Source organism: Pholcus phalangioides, unplaced genomic scaffold (assembly GCF_987345545.1).
Source record: "Pholcus phalangioides strain wild (caught in Gottingen) unplaced genomic scaffold, Ppha-v1.0 ptg000022l_1, whole genome shotgun sequence".
Taxonomy (NCBI): domain Eukaryota; kingdom Metazoa; phylum Arthropoda; class Arachnida; order Araneae; family Pholcidae; genus Pholcus; species Pholcus phalangioides.
Window position 1 is genome coordinate 4,798,463 of NW_028301615.1, and position 15,123 is coordinate 4,813,585.

Below are 15,123 nucleotides of genomic sequence, written 5' to 3' on the forward strand. Positions count from 1 at the left end.
TTTTATAAATGAACTTTTATTAAACTTATGTAGTGTAATCCCAGCCTTATGCAAACAAACAATACATATGTCTAATGCTATATAAGAGAAGCAAAATAATACTTGAGAATAAAACACATGTTTGATGTCAAAATTAACAAATGTAAGTAAATTAAACGTAAAAAGTAAAAAACGTAAAAAAACTAGGTTGACAAAAAAAAAAGAAGTCAAAATGGTAATTTACAAAAAATACCTTATCATCCAGTTATGCTCATGTTTGGGATTTGATAATGCATATCTCTGACTCCACTCTGATTATAAGACAACTTGTCAACAATCACAATATTAATTTATTTACAAAAATCACACACACGAAAAAACATCAATATATATACACTGATACGCAACCATGGCCCCCACATCCTGAAGCAGGGCCCCTAGGCTGGGATCTCTTACGGGCCCCCCCCCCCAGACTTCTATGAGGCCCCCTTTAAAATGAATTTATAGCGTGAAAAAACAAAAAAATGATTAAAATCCTCCTGGGCCCCAGGGCTGGAGCCTTGTCAGCCCACCCCTTGTGGGGGCCATGCACGCAACAACTGTATATTCTTTTCTTCTTCCGGTTGCTTGGCGCACCTAATCTGCACAGTCACTTGTTACGCCAAGCGTTGGCGAAATTCTGCCACACATGTATCTTTGAATATTTAATGTTTACATTTAAAATTTCTGTAAATCTTTTTTCATACAAAAACTGCAAGTTTTCAGTTTCATGAAACTTGATTAAAAATTCTGCATGCTGTAAGTACAAAACATGAATAAAATTAGAATTTTTTAAAGAAATTTTCATATTGTCTGAATATGCATGCAAAAATTACGCAGAGCCAGTAAAATATTTTATGAAAATACAGCTTCCGATGATGCAGGGTGGATCGAAAAATATATTTTTGTTAATTTATTGTTGGGTCCCCTAAATGTACTAGTGACTGAATCTTCACTGGAAAGTGCGAGTACAAGCATCTGGTTTACATGGCAAAAATTTTGAATTTTTGAAGCTACTAGGGGTACTGCTATTTTGGATTTAGTTCTTACTAGTTCTGAGGATCTTGTTGAGCATGTTTTGGTAAGGGAAGAATTTTCAACCACTGGTCATCGTATAGTCAGATTTCACTGTAACTTTTCGTAAGATTGATAACAAAAGACTGGTTCCTTGTTTTCGAAGAACTAACTTTGATGTTTTGAGAGGAAGGTTAGCAGAAGTTTTCAAAGACCGGTTGGAATCAGTAGGGGTGGTAAGTCAATGGGAAGAATTTAGTACGAAGCTGTCCTCTGTTTTGCATGACATCATACCCTTTGTTCAAAAAAAGTGTGTTTGTACACCGTACCCTCCATGGTTCACAGATAGAGTGAGTAACCATTATCTTGAAAAGAAAAGAGCATTCAAAGACTATGAAAGTGGACGAGGTGACCTATTATTGTTTACTGATAAAAGAAGAGTGTTGAAGAAAGCAATAAGGGATAGTAAAAAGGACGTTGAATCTAGGTTGGCAGATAACATTGGCTCTGACCCAAAATCATTTTTTTGATACGTCAATAATGGATGTAGTGACAGTTGGCACCCTCTCGATAGGCGGCTCTAGGTTAGAGAGCAATGTCATAGCTGCCAACTTTTGAAAATGAAAATTCGGGAGATTTTCGCGCGAACCCGTATTTTATGCTAAAACCACTCCCTAATAAATACGAAAGGGATTTTTCAAATGAAATAGGGATTTTACACCCATAAAAGTTAAAGCGTTGGGGAATAAAATCCCTACTCGAAAAACTGAAGTCAAATTAAAATAGGGATTTTACACACATGGAAGTTAAACCCTTGGGAATAAAATCTCTACGCAAAAAACAAGTGAAATTGGACGCCAAAACTTCAAAATGGTGATCTAAAAAAAAAAAAAAATACTGTGTTCAATCAGAAACGCTGTGAACAAACATTCTGCGCGAATGACCCCAAAATCATCGGAAGATGAAGGGAAAGAGTGTCAATTTTTGAAGAACACTGACTCTGGAGACACTTGCTTGATGTTTTTTTTCATTTCACATGGGTGATGATGTCAGTCTTTCCACCATGACCGATGTTTATGTCAGTAACACAACTTGTACAAAAAAGGAAAAGTCGGCCCTCTTCTGGAACGTTTGATGAAAGGAAATTCATCGGAATAAGTATCTTGAAAATTTATTAACTATGTTTTTGCTTATCAGTATTCATGTTTTGTTATATCGCACGTACGTAACTTCAACAAAAGAAATTTTGACCATATGCGCGTCACTATAATCAATTATTATCCAGGACTATTGGCTGCTAAGCTATTTCCCTGCATGATAAGACAAACAACTTTCTTGTTACCATCAGAGGGTTTGTAAAATGGGGAATTTCCCCATTTATATGACGTTTGAAATCATTTCGAAAGGAGAAAAAAAAAAAGAGGCTTCATGCCCCACAAGAAATTCCTTAAGGATTGTTTTCATAAGCGGGGATTTTTTTTAATGAAGTAGAGAATTTTTAGGGACAATTAGAGGGATTTTTTTGATTTTCGTAACATTTCGGGAGATTTAAGAACTTTTCGGGAGGTCGAGGGATGAAGCTAAAATTCGGGAGATTCCCGGAAAATTCGGGAGACTTGGCAGCTATGCAATGTAGACATGTGTAGTGCTTTCAATGACTTTTTGAGTAAGAGCAAAAATGTAGATGTTGTTTACCTTGATTTCCAGAAGGCATTCGATCGGATCCAACAAGGTAAACTCTTGAAGCATTTACACAAGATTGGAATTGGGGGCAACTTGCTGAATTGGATAGGATCATGGTTAAGAGATAGGTCGCAACAAGTTATGGGGAACGGGGAATTCTCTGGTTGGATAGGTGCCACAAGTAGAGTTCCTCAAGGAAGTGTCCTTGACCCCATACTTTTTTCACTTTTTATCGATAAACTCGATCAGGGTATCGATGGGATTACTAGCAAATTCGCAGATGAAGTGTAGCTAATGGGGGTAATCGGGAGTCAAAGCGATGGGGAGTTGCTGCAGAGCAACTTAAACCGGATTGCAGCATGGGCAAATGAATGGAGCATGACGTTTAGTGTTGATAAGTGCATGGTCGCTCATTTTGGTTCGAACAACCCACTGTTCTCTTACGAGTTGAAGGATGTCACTATCCCGGATGCAACTAGGGTCACCGATTTGGGAATTCTCATTGACGAGCGTCTTAGGTTTTCTGAACATTGTTCAGCTGTGGTAAAAAAAACGAATAGGATGCTCGGTTCCATTTTCAAAAAGGTCTCTTCGCGTTCTCCTATAGTCATTCTTCTTGTTTTTTCGAGATTTAGTTCGTCCTGTACTGGAGTACGCTGTAAGTTTTTGGAGACCATACCTACAGAGGGACATAGACTTGGTTGAAGGGGTGCAGAGAAGAGCTACGCGTGTCCTTATTGGCACACAGGGCTTGAGTTATGAAGAGAGACTTCATTTTTTGAATATATTTACATTGGATGAACGCAGGTGTCGAGGAGATATGATCGAAGTGTTCAAAAATTTCAATGGGATGGACCATGAACTTTTAGTACACCACCAATGGACTGCTTTTACAAGGGGGTGGTCATGTGGAACACATACTGCTGTAATAAACGATTTGGAGGTATTCTGTTCGTTATTTGCATATCTTTTCTTTGACTTGTTTACGTCAGCTCCTATCTATCGGCTGTATTTGAGTTTTTTTTTCTTCCATCTTAAAAAAAAATTCCCATGACCTAGCGATGCTAACCATGCAAACCATTTTTATTTCGGTTACTTTTCCGAATTTTATGAATTTTTGAAGTTTCTGTGGACTTTTTGGCCACCCTGTATTTCATTGATAACAATAAATTGTGTACAATAATAATCTCTCTCGATTCTTGACCATCATTAAATTAGGATTTCATTGTTTTTATATTTTAAATGAAAGTTATAATTCTAAATAAATTGAAGAACAATTAGAAAGGTGATTGATAACCTTTCCATATAATCAGTTATAAACGAGTCAGAAGTGTGTGTTGTGCCTTAGACTAAACTTGTTTTAGACTAATTACAATTATTCCATAATCCTGCAATAAGAGATTATTCTACTTGATTGACATAAAAATATGCCATTATCTGTTGAAACTAATGTTGAACTACCGTAGTGCAAACGTTGTTAAAAATGATAATTTTATATAATTCATAATATATAGTACTTTTGATGTATATAAGGTTCATGCATTGAAAAGTTAAAGTGTGATTTGTGCAGTTGATTTCTCCAGGGATATCATGAAAGAAACATTGCTAGGTTGGAAACTCTCTCACATTTATGTTGTGCCCGTGCTATGTTAAAATAAGTTTTTTTTAAATACAATCCTGTATAAATCCTAGTCTATGTTTTTACATTTCGTAAAAGCTTGACATAAAAAGTCCAAGCATAGGTTCCTTGAGCAAAACTAACAAAGAAAGTCATTTGAATTTTATATAATATATTTAAAAAAAATTCATTTGTAACTTATATGAGCAACTACAGACGGTTTTAAAACTTCCAATACAATAAGTATAACATTTTAATATTGATCAAAACAGTTTTGAGGCCACAAATAGAGAAGATTGAATTTTATAGAGCTTCAATAAACTCCCATACTATAATATAAATTAGGAACCTACTCAAATTTCAGGATACAACTTGAAGAATATTCATAAGTAGGCCTACAATATAAAATGTTAAAATTTTTAAAAAAGTTACAGTATTTCCTGCTTCAGCTGTACTCATATTTTTGAAAACATTATTTTGGTGGCTTGCTAAGCAAACGTTGGTACAGCATCTACATTAATTTTTGTTTTGTAAAATACATTTTGAAAAATTTAATATGAAAATTAATTATCATATGGCATTGTTTAATGTAGAAAATTACTTTAAACTGAAAATTATTACAAAGTCAAACAAAATATTAGAGATAGACTGCATTTTCTCAGCTGAACATATCAAAGAAACATGTTATTTTGGATGCTATGCCGAGGGGAACTTGGAAAGGAAAGTCATCTAGTCTCCGCCGGGACTTCAACTCAGGCCCTCTTGCATACCGTGCAAGCATGCCACCATCGACCCCACTGGAGATATGACCCTGCCTTCCTTATTTCATGCGTTTTTCCCCATGATGCAAGAGGGCCTGGGTCAGAGTGCCAGCAGAGACCAAATGATGTTCCTTTCTGAGGTCACCTTGGCATAATATCCAGAAAATATATGTTTCCTTGTAGGTTGGCCTAGAAAAGGCTATCTCTCTACCATTCGGCTTGGAGGCCATTTGCTGAAGTTAAAAAAGGCTAAAAATGACTCCACACTTCAGCGCCTCATGCCACAGTGCCTTAAATAAGGAAGGCAGGGTCATGTCTCCAGTGGTGTACAGAGTAGCCTGCTTACCGGGTATACAAGAGGGCCTGGGTTCAAGTCCAGCTGAGACCAGATAACTTTCCGTGTTCACCTCAGCATAAAATTCAGAAAAATGTTTTCTTGAAGCAAAATATTGTTTTAAATTTCGACCTTGGTGTAGCAGAGAAGTTTTTATACGAATATGGGTACGAGATAAACAATCAAATTAAGCAGAATGTTATGCTTGTACATACAGTTTATTATTGTCAATATTTTACTAGATATTTATCTATTTTTATTTCACAAAACTGAATTTATTTTGAAGAGAACAGAGAAATCCTGGAAGCGAGAAAGAAAGAGCTCTGTGTTTTCTATGTTTTTCATAAGCATTGGTTAATTCTGGTACAGTTGTCACAGTTGTAATTTTTATGGTACTTGTGTAATTGTGTTCATGTCTCTGAAACCGTTTTAATGCTACAGAATGTATTTATTCACATCCCCATATATGGGCATAAAGTTAATGAGAATATTGGTGATTCTAAAATATTTAGAATATATAGCTGCCTCTTAGATGGCTTGGACAGAGCGGAATAACTGTGTTACCACTACTACTACTACTAAACCACACATGTACCTCGTTCATATTCCCCTGCGGAACCTCTAACGAATTGGTACATGCGGGAATGTGTGTGTACGTGTAGTGAAACCTGACGTAAAGTTTGTTTCTGTGTAATGCTTGTTATGTGTAGTTCTGCCATCGGCCACCAGTTTTTCTAAATACGAGTGTAATGATTGAATAATTAATCGTTGTAGGCCTGTTGCTCTCTGTGGCGAGACTTTTTAATGAGGAGATCGGCTCGCATTTGCGCCTCGAAGTTGGGAACCACAGGAAACCAACTTCAGCCGACCACCACTATGGCAACTGTGTTACCACTGAATACTGGTGGAAAGTATGCTGAAGAATGCTTTTTTCATGTTTTGCCTTGCAAGTAGGAGCTATTATAATAGCTGCAGTTAGGGGGTGTGCTGAAGTAGCCTCTAGAATCAAATGCTTACATAGCATGTGTCTGCATATTTCAAGAGTCTTGTGTAACTTATGTAATTTCATGGACTTATACTGGACTGAAAAAAATAATGGAATTAAGTTTTTCTTATAGATTCATGATAATTTCATTGCTGCAGCTATATCAACTCATATATTTGTGCTAAATAGGTTTTTTTCGGACTTACTATAGGATTCGTGTTTAGTGAGTTCATACAACCAATCTTAATAAAACTGCAGCCATATTGAAGATTTATTTTTCTTCCATCTATGTTATTTCAGTTAAAATTTATAATTGATACCCAATATCAAGCAAAATGAATGAAATTGTTTTCTATAGAAAAAATATTAATGCTAATAAATATTTTATTATACAGTATTTTGAATATACAGTGAAACTTCGGTTAACGAGCTTAATTCATTCTATAATCATGCTCATTATCCAAATCACTCATTATGCGAATCAAACTTCTTCATAGGAAATGATGCAAAATTGGATAATTTGTTCCACAATTCAGATGAAAATGACTAATAAAAAAACATCCTTCATTCATTCAATTATGCAACATAATAATATAATAACAATATTTAAAAAATAATACCATAAATAAATATACAATACAATAATGTTTACAAATTAAATTATTCTAAACAACCAGACAGAGGAGGAGAAGGACTATCGTTTAGGATGACTTACGCATTGTACTCATTGTCTGTAAACTTATTTGTGTGACTTACAAATGGAACCTGATCTATGACACTTGTTTTGCCTGTTTTTTTTTTAATTTTTGGAAATGGGAGATCATTGTTGCCTTCATTGTTCACACTGTTACAGTTTTATTTGAGATGCTTCTCTCTTTTACAAGTTTTGCACAGATTTCCATGTTCACACATCTCTTAATCTCATCAAGTGAGGGACTTTTCATTTCTCTCTTCATCTTCCTTAGACCAGATCATAATAATCTCTTGCGTTAATCATAAAAAGCAAGTTCTTAATAAGCTCTACGTGCATAAGCTCTTGCTGTTGTGTGCAATGGAGATCCATCAATTCGTCTGTAGATATGATCATGTTCCTCCAATTGTTCTTGAATTTTGGCAGGGTTCCCAGCAAAATCTGCTTGATCATTTCCCTGACCAAAAGCGTGTACACTGTAACGTGCATAATAACTTTAAACCATCCAATATCACTCTAAATTATCATCATCACACCCCCCCCCCCCCGTATTCATGGGTGTTACATTCCGGGGGTGGGGAAAATACGGGAAATCTGCGAATTACCGAAAACATAGTTTTATTTGTTTATCTCGTTTCTTGAACATCATGAATGAAAAGAGCAGGATGACGCAAAATTATAAGGGAATGTAAAACAGGGTGCAGCAATTGATTGTTGGTGATGTTTTCTGATAGAACATTGCGATTTCTGTTTGCTGTTTCTTCTTCATATCATCAAGTATGTTGGAGTGTGTTGACAAGACTTCCTCTACCAATTTTTCTACATGTGAAGAATGTACCATAGAGGGATCTATATCATGAAAATAATCTATCGCTGATTTCAACTTGCGAAGCCCTCCCCATGTTACTCATGGTGAACTTGTATTTTACTTCTTTATTTTGATTCCGCTTGTTTCATGAGCAATCAACTGCATTAATTCTTCCTCGGTCAATGCCTCTGAATTTCTATTAATTAGCTGTTCGACTTCTGTTCTATATCCACATCATTATACCTTTCTCCACCCACCAGTTTGGCTAACATGACAATGTCTTTTATAATCTCTTCAGTTGGCTCTGTAAAAATGGTTGTGTCCTGGAGTGCACATTGTGGCCAAAGATCAATCCAACTGAGTTGATAGTTTCTCTCTTAAGAGCTGCCATGGTTCTAGTGAAGACAGTAATGGCATTAGTGATAGCGCAATTCCTCCATACCTTCAAGATATTTTCTGCATTTGCATGCACAATCATCTTCATTGAGTGACATATATAGTGAGCTTTGAATGCTCGCATTACCCCTGATCAAGGGGACTAAAATGATAGATGTTGTATTAAAAGGCATATAGCAGACTTCCACACCATCAACTTTGAACTAATTGACATCTGGGTGTCCAAGAGTTTTATTCAGTATCAAAAGAACTTTAAATGGCATGTCTTCACTCTCAAGGTACTTCCGGACTTTTGGAATAAAATATTGTTTAAACCAATCCAAGAAAAGTGTTTTCGTAGTCCAAGCTTTTCTAATGTTCATCAAAAATACTGTGCAGGAGATTTGACTTATCCTTTTTCTTCAATGCTCATGGATTCATAGATTTAAAATTGATGGTGGGCTTTACCATGTACCCATACGCATTTGCACAAACAACATAGTAAGTCTACCTTAACTACCGTAAGTCTGCCTTAAAATCAGGGGCTCGCTTTTCTTCATGGGTGATAAATGTTTTCTACGGCTTTTTCTTCCAAAATAGTGCAGTTTTATCAGCGTTAAACATCTGCTGAGGTGAATATCAATTCTCTTCAATAATTTTCTACAAAGTCTTTGGAAATTTTCTAGCTGCTTCCTGGTCAGCAGTGGCTTGATCGCCAGTGATTTTTACATTGTGTAATCCAAACCTTTTTTTAAACCAATGAAATCAATTTTTACTTGCATAAAATTTTGATGAAAGAGACGTTTCACTACCCCTTCCCTTTATAGAAGAGTAAATTAATCTTTTCGCTATTCCCTCCCACTGAGGATCTGAAAAATAATCTTCCATGGAAAAAAGTGAAGGTAAACCACTTGAAGGTAGATTTATCCTCTGATTTTTTTCTCCTTCAGATTTTCCCTGACTTTTCCCAAGTAGTTAGAATTTTCCCTGACTTTTGAGAAATATTTAACATTTTCCCTGACCGTTTTCCGATTCCCTGACTTTCAAGGTCGCTGGGAACCCCGTTTGGGCTCATGCACCTTCAGTCTCATGATCTTCCCCAAGGACACAATCTCCCAAGAAATGGTGGCCCTTGTTCATGAGCTAGCCCCTCAAAGTCACTGTCAATAAAGCAATCAAGGCCAAAGTTTTTCCCCACGCAGAATTTAAAAAACTTCAAGCGCACATATGCATGGTTACAATGCTGCATCTAGTTTCATAGATATCGTAAACAGTCACGTTCGTAGGGGGTGTTCATTTTTTGAGTTAGGCATGCTGACCGAAGACTTACCGTAGGTAAGTATATTACCTACAATTTCACAGCACTTGTATGGGCAAAAGCGAAAAACCATTAGCTCAGTTATGATAGCGTGAAAATATAAATAAACAAAGTCCAAATTTTTTGCTAATAATGTGAATCATCACTCATTAATTAAATAAAAATTTGTTCAAAATTTTTGCTCATTATATGAATTGGGCATTAACTGAACCACCTTGTTAACCGAAGTTCCACTGTATTTTGTTTCTCTACTGTGTTTTAACTACAAAAAATATTCACTTATACGAAATGATGCTATTACAAAACAATGACACAACTGTGAAATAAATGTGTTGAAGTCTATTTGCTACTTTTACGTATCTGGCAAATTAAAGTGTTAACAAATTGCATACTTTGGCGCACAGAAATAGAACGTTACTTATACATCAAAGTTTTTCAACCAGAGTGCTCTAAGAGAGTTGTTGGTGAGCTGCAAAAATGTATAACAGCTAATTCAAATATTACTGAATAGCAAACGTTATAACGAAACGTTATATAGAAAGGTTAATAAATGAAAGAAGGTAGCTATTGAAATATTGGTTATAGATATAATATTTAGTTTTTTATCACTTTGATGGAAGAATTTCCAAGCATTACAAAAAAATAGGGATAGAAATACTTCTCCCTGTTCTCGTTATTATATTTTTAAGCAAAGCAATCTCTTCTGTAAGTAACATTAATAAAAAAAATAAATTTATTACGAATAGAAAATCTCACAGGAAAAACTGTAAAAGAAAGTATACTGAAAAAGTAAGTATATGCCTGCCCAAAATTTAACCTACCAAAGTAGAAAAATATACTAATATAATTGGATTCAATGTTAAATTAATAAATAGCAAAATATGGATGAAAATTTTGGCATATGAATTTTAATTATTTTTGTTACCAATCGCAATAAATTGCTTTGCTTTAAACATGACTGTTGTGACTATCTTAAAGAAAAAAAATTATTTTTGAACTTTTTTGAATTAAATTATGCTGCAGGATGGAGAAAGGACCGCTTTTTGAGATACAGTAGGTACTCATTTTTAGAAATTGACGGAATTGAAATTCACAAAAGTATTGTAAAATTGGAAGATCGTAAATGGGAAAAACGTTCAAAGAAATATGTTTGGGACCACAGGAATATGTAGTTGGTAAAAGCGTGTCGGTTCACATGTTGACTGTAGAACTGAAAAAACTAGACAAATGGTTGTGATGTATCCCCCCTCCCCTCCCATCATGATGGAGGTTTACAGGACTCTTGCCCTAATGGGGAAGGTATCACTTTATGAACAGGAGACACAAAAACTGACAGGCACAAAGAAACAAAAATTTAAATCAAAAGTTTTGTTTTCAGATTACAACCTATAATTTAGATTGATTTATAATTTCTCGTTATATTTTCCATTTTTAAATACATGATAATACATTTGAAGTTCCAATGTTATGTACAACTGTTACAATAAATTCTAGACAAGAGAAAGAGAAAAAAATCAAGGGAAAAGAAGACCAAGTTGGAATTTTTATCAGGATTAGAGTCATACATATCAGGATCTGGGTTATATTTTTTTAGGAACTTTTTTAGGAACAATAGAGAGAAAATTCAATTTCTTTAATTTGGCTGACATAAGTACACTGCTGGCCACCGTAAATGCAACACCCTGAAGGAAGCATGCAAATAATATGAAATTTACAACATGTATTAGCGGAGGTGAGATATGCAAATGATTAGAATTTCAGCGCAGACGCACATCACGCGCGCCTGTGGCGCCACTTCAAAGCGCTATTTAAGGCTTGGAGATTTCGACGATTTGAAGTACGGCAATTGTGTTTTTCTTGTGGTTTTTTCAAAAAAACGATCAATTATGCCTCGTAGAAAACAGCGATCATCTTTTGATCAAGTATCCGAGTTCGACAGAGGAAGGATAGTGGCCTACCGAGATTGTGGATTATCTTTCAGGGAAATCGGTAGTCGTGTTGGACGAAACCAAACAACTGTAATGCGGATATGTGATCGTTGGATGCAGGAGGGTACGACGGACCGACGTGTTCGATCGCATCCACCTCAGTGCACCACTTCACGTGATGAGAGGCGTATTGTGCGTATGGCAGTGACGGATCGCTCAGCCACATCACGAACCATAGCACAGCACATTCAGTCTGTACTGCATCATCCAGTGTCTGCGCGTACCATTCGACACCGTTTACAGCAGAGTGGTCTGTTCGCAAGACGTCCAATGCTTCGTCTACCCTTGACGCAGAACCACAGACGTCTCCGCCGCCAATGGTGCGATGAAAGAAGGATGTGGACGGCACAACGGAATGAAATTGTCTTTACTGACGAGTCGCGCTTCTGTCTGCAACACCACGATGGTCGGATTCGAGGCTGGAGACACCGTGGAGAGAGGATGCTGAACAGCTGCGTTATGCACCGCCACACTGGTCCTGCACCGGGTATTATGGTATAGGGCGGTATTGGATATCACTCTCGCACTCCTCTAGTACGCATTGCCGGTACTTTAAAAAGCCAGCGCTACATCTCCGAGGTGTTGGAGCCAGTTGTCCTCCCTTACCTTCAGGGCTTGCCCGCAGCCATATTTCAACAGGATAATGCGCAACCACACGTGGCACGCATTGTCCAAAGGTTCTTCGTCAATCGCCAGATTGAATTGCTTCCCTGGCCAGCTCGCTCTCCGGATCTTTCGCCGATAGAAAACATGTGGTCCATGGTTGCTCAACGATTGACCCAGATTACATCATCAGCTGCCACACCAGATCACCTTTGGCAGCGCGTGGAAGCTGCTTGGTCTGCTGTACCCCAAGAACACATCCAAAGTCTCTTTGAATCAATGCCGAGGCGTGTGGCAGCGGTGTTATCCAACAATGGCGGCTAGTCTGGCTACTGATTTTGGCAGGAACCACACTTCACAGAAGTCTATAAATTTAATCATTTGATGCTTGGTCAACATGTTATCTACAAAATAAATGCGATATCTCTTGTCTTTCTTGGTGTTGCAATTTGGGTGGCCAGCAGTGTATATACAGTCAAACCTCGTTAGCAGGTCACCTGGATAACATGTCAACAGTTACAGGTCACTTTTTGGAAAATCTGATTGCTTTCTACCCATAATTTAGAATCTAGTATGCTGTTACAAAACTAAACATTATTTTTTTCAATTTCGGTCTCATTGATTCGAGGTTAGTATATGCAGCTGAGGGCCTCCAGGCCATACTCAGGTGGGTGCATACATTAAGACAACACAGCAAGTATGGCTAATTTAATCCAAAAAATTAGATTTTCTTTTTTTCCTATGACATCAAAAAACCTAATTGGTACTTATAATATTCAGAAAGAATGCTAGAAATATTATGATGTATTTCTTGATATTGTTCCAGATAATGTCTCTCACAAGCACTCGAGATGGCAAAGCATGAAGCAATTCCGAGGACAATGCAGATTTATTTTACAGAAGAGCTATTCACACTCATTTATCCTCATTTTGATGAAACACTAACCAGAGAGTTACCGCTCTCCATATAAGAAATCTCAACAAAAGTGCGCATAGTTCAGCTATGGGGGCACTCTTGTATAGGCTGAGAAAAGTTTTGAGAGAGTTCTACCCTATTCCGTAAGATCTTTACACTTTTCTGGAAGTTGTGACATTCTCACATCATCAGAGCCGTCAACAGTTTGTTTCCAACTTGGTGATATTTACAGAGAAATGCAGATATGCCTTTTTACAGGAGAAAAATGCCGTAATAAATGATAAATAATGACTACTTATACATAATTTTCTTAACATTGCCCCTCCTCCTTTTGTTTGTCTCGGCATGATGCTTGGTCACCCGGGGCAAGCGTGCATTTTGACACCCCCTTGTAATGTTGAAGGAGAAATTGCAGAATGAAACTTGCGCCCCCTCTGCTCCAGCACCCCGGGCACGAGACCCACCAGCTCACCCTGGTTGCGGCAATGCTTGGTTCTAGTCATACGCTATCTTACTTGGAGTTGATCATTGCCCCGGCTCTTACTGTCAGGTCTACTGGTGTCCTGTTTTGCTACGCATTTCTGACATATTGAGCCTCATTAAATCATGACCCTGCCTGCACTTTTCAAGGTAGATGATGTAAAGGCCTGTGTAGTTCAAATGTCATCATCTAGCTTCAACTGCTACTTCAGACTGTGACATTTCTTCAGACTTACATGCGGACTGGTATGAATATTTGAGAATTCTTTTATTGTTAACTGTTTGATTGTAACCTCATAGCTGCCAACTTTTAAAAACGAAAATTAGGGAGATTTTCGCGCAGACCCGTATTTTATACTAAAATTACTCCCTAATAAATTCAAAGGGGATTTTTTCAAATAAAATAGGAAAATAGGGATCACACATAAAAGTTAAAGCATAGGGAATAAAATCCCTAAGCAAAAAACAAGTGAAATTGGAGACCAAAATTTTAATGGTGATCTAAGAAAATAAATATTGTTTTCAATCAGAAACGATGTGAACAAACATTCTGCGCGAATGACCCCAAAATCATTGGAAGATGAAGGGAAAAAAGCATCAATTTTTGAAGAACACTGACTCCTTGTGACTTGATGTTTTTTTATTTCACATGGGCGATGACTTCAATCTTCATACCATGCAGGGCTGCAACTAGGGGGAGCAGGCGGGTCTTGTGCCCCGGGCGCTAGACCCCAGGGGGGGCGCAAATTTCATTCTGAAACCTCTCCTTCAACATCACAAGGGGGGTGTCAAAATATGCGCTTGCCCCAGGTGACCAAGCATCTAGTTGCAGCCCTGCCACCATGACTGATGTTTATGTCCGTAACACAACTAGTATAAAAAGAAAAATAATCCTTTTTTTCTGTGACATTCGATGAAAGTATGATTGATTAAATATTTTTTTGCTTATCAGTATTCATGTTTACGTACATAGCTTCAACAAAAGAGGAAGTTTTGACCACATCCACGTCACTATAATTGCAACCTATATAAAAAATGCACTCCCAGATTCTATTTTTAACTCAAGTTTTTTGACAGCAAAAGGAAACGACTCAACGTCATATTTCACATCAAGACATTTATTCAATCACAAAAAAAAAACCCCATGATTACGAAATTTAGTTAAGACCTTGCTAACTATATTAAAATTTAGCAAAATATTAAATGACGAGTATATATATCACAAACTTTTTCAAGTATCACTATTGCACTTATCTGAAACCAGAATTTCCGCATGCAACCAGAACTTGAATTCCACGCGACTTCCAAAGTCCAACAGCTTCCAGGTGAACATATTATGAGTAGTAGAGCCGATGGAGGCGACTCACAATAGTCCCGAGGTGGATGAAACACGCTGGAGGTTGTATCACCACATATCAAGGCGCACTGTCTGGAACTAGCACAAAATCGGAACCAAATAATGAATCTGGCCTGGCAAGTGATGCAAGTCCGTAAACAAGACGTTGTCATCGGACGTCAGCTCAGAGAATGC

General features: G+C 37.1%; 1 protein-coding gene across 1 annotated transcript in view; it reads right to left on the reverse strand.

Annotated features, from left to right (window-relative positions):
• Window positions 1–15,123, reverse strand: part of Polr1A (RNA polymerase I subunit RpI1) — a 553,279-nt gene that overhangs the window by 168,445 nt on the left and 369,711 nt on the right. The gene's annotated exons all lie outside the window — the stretch shown is intronic.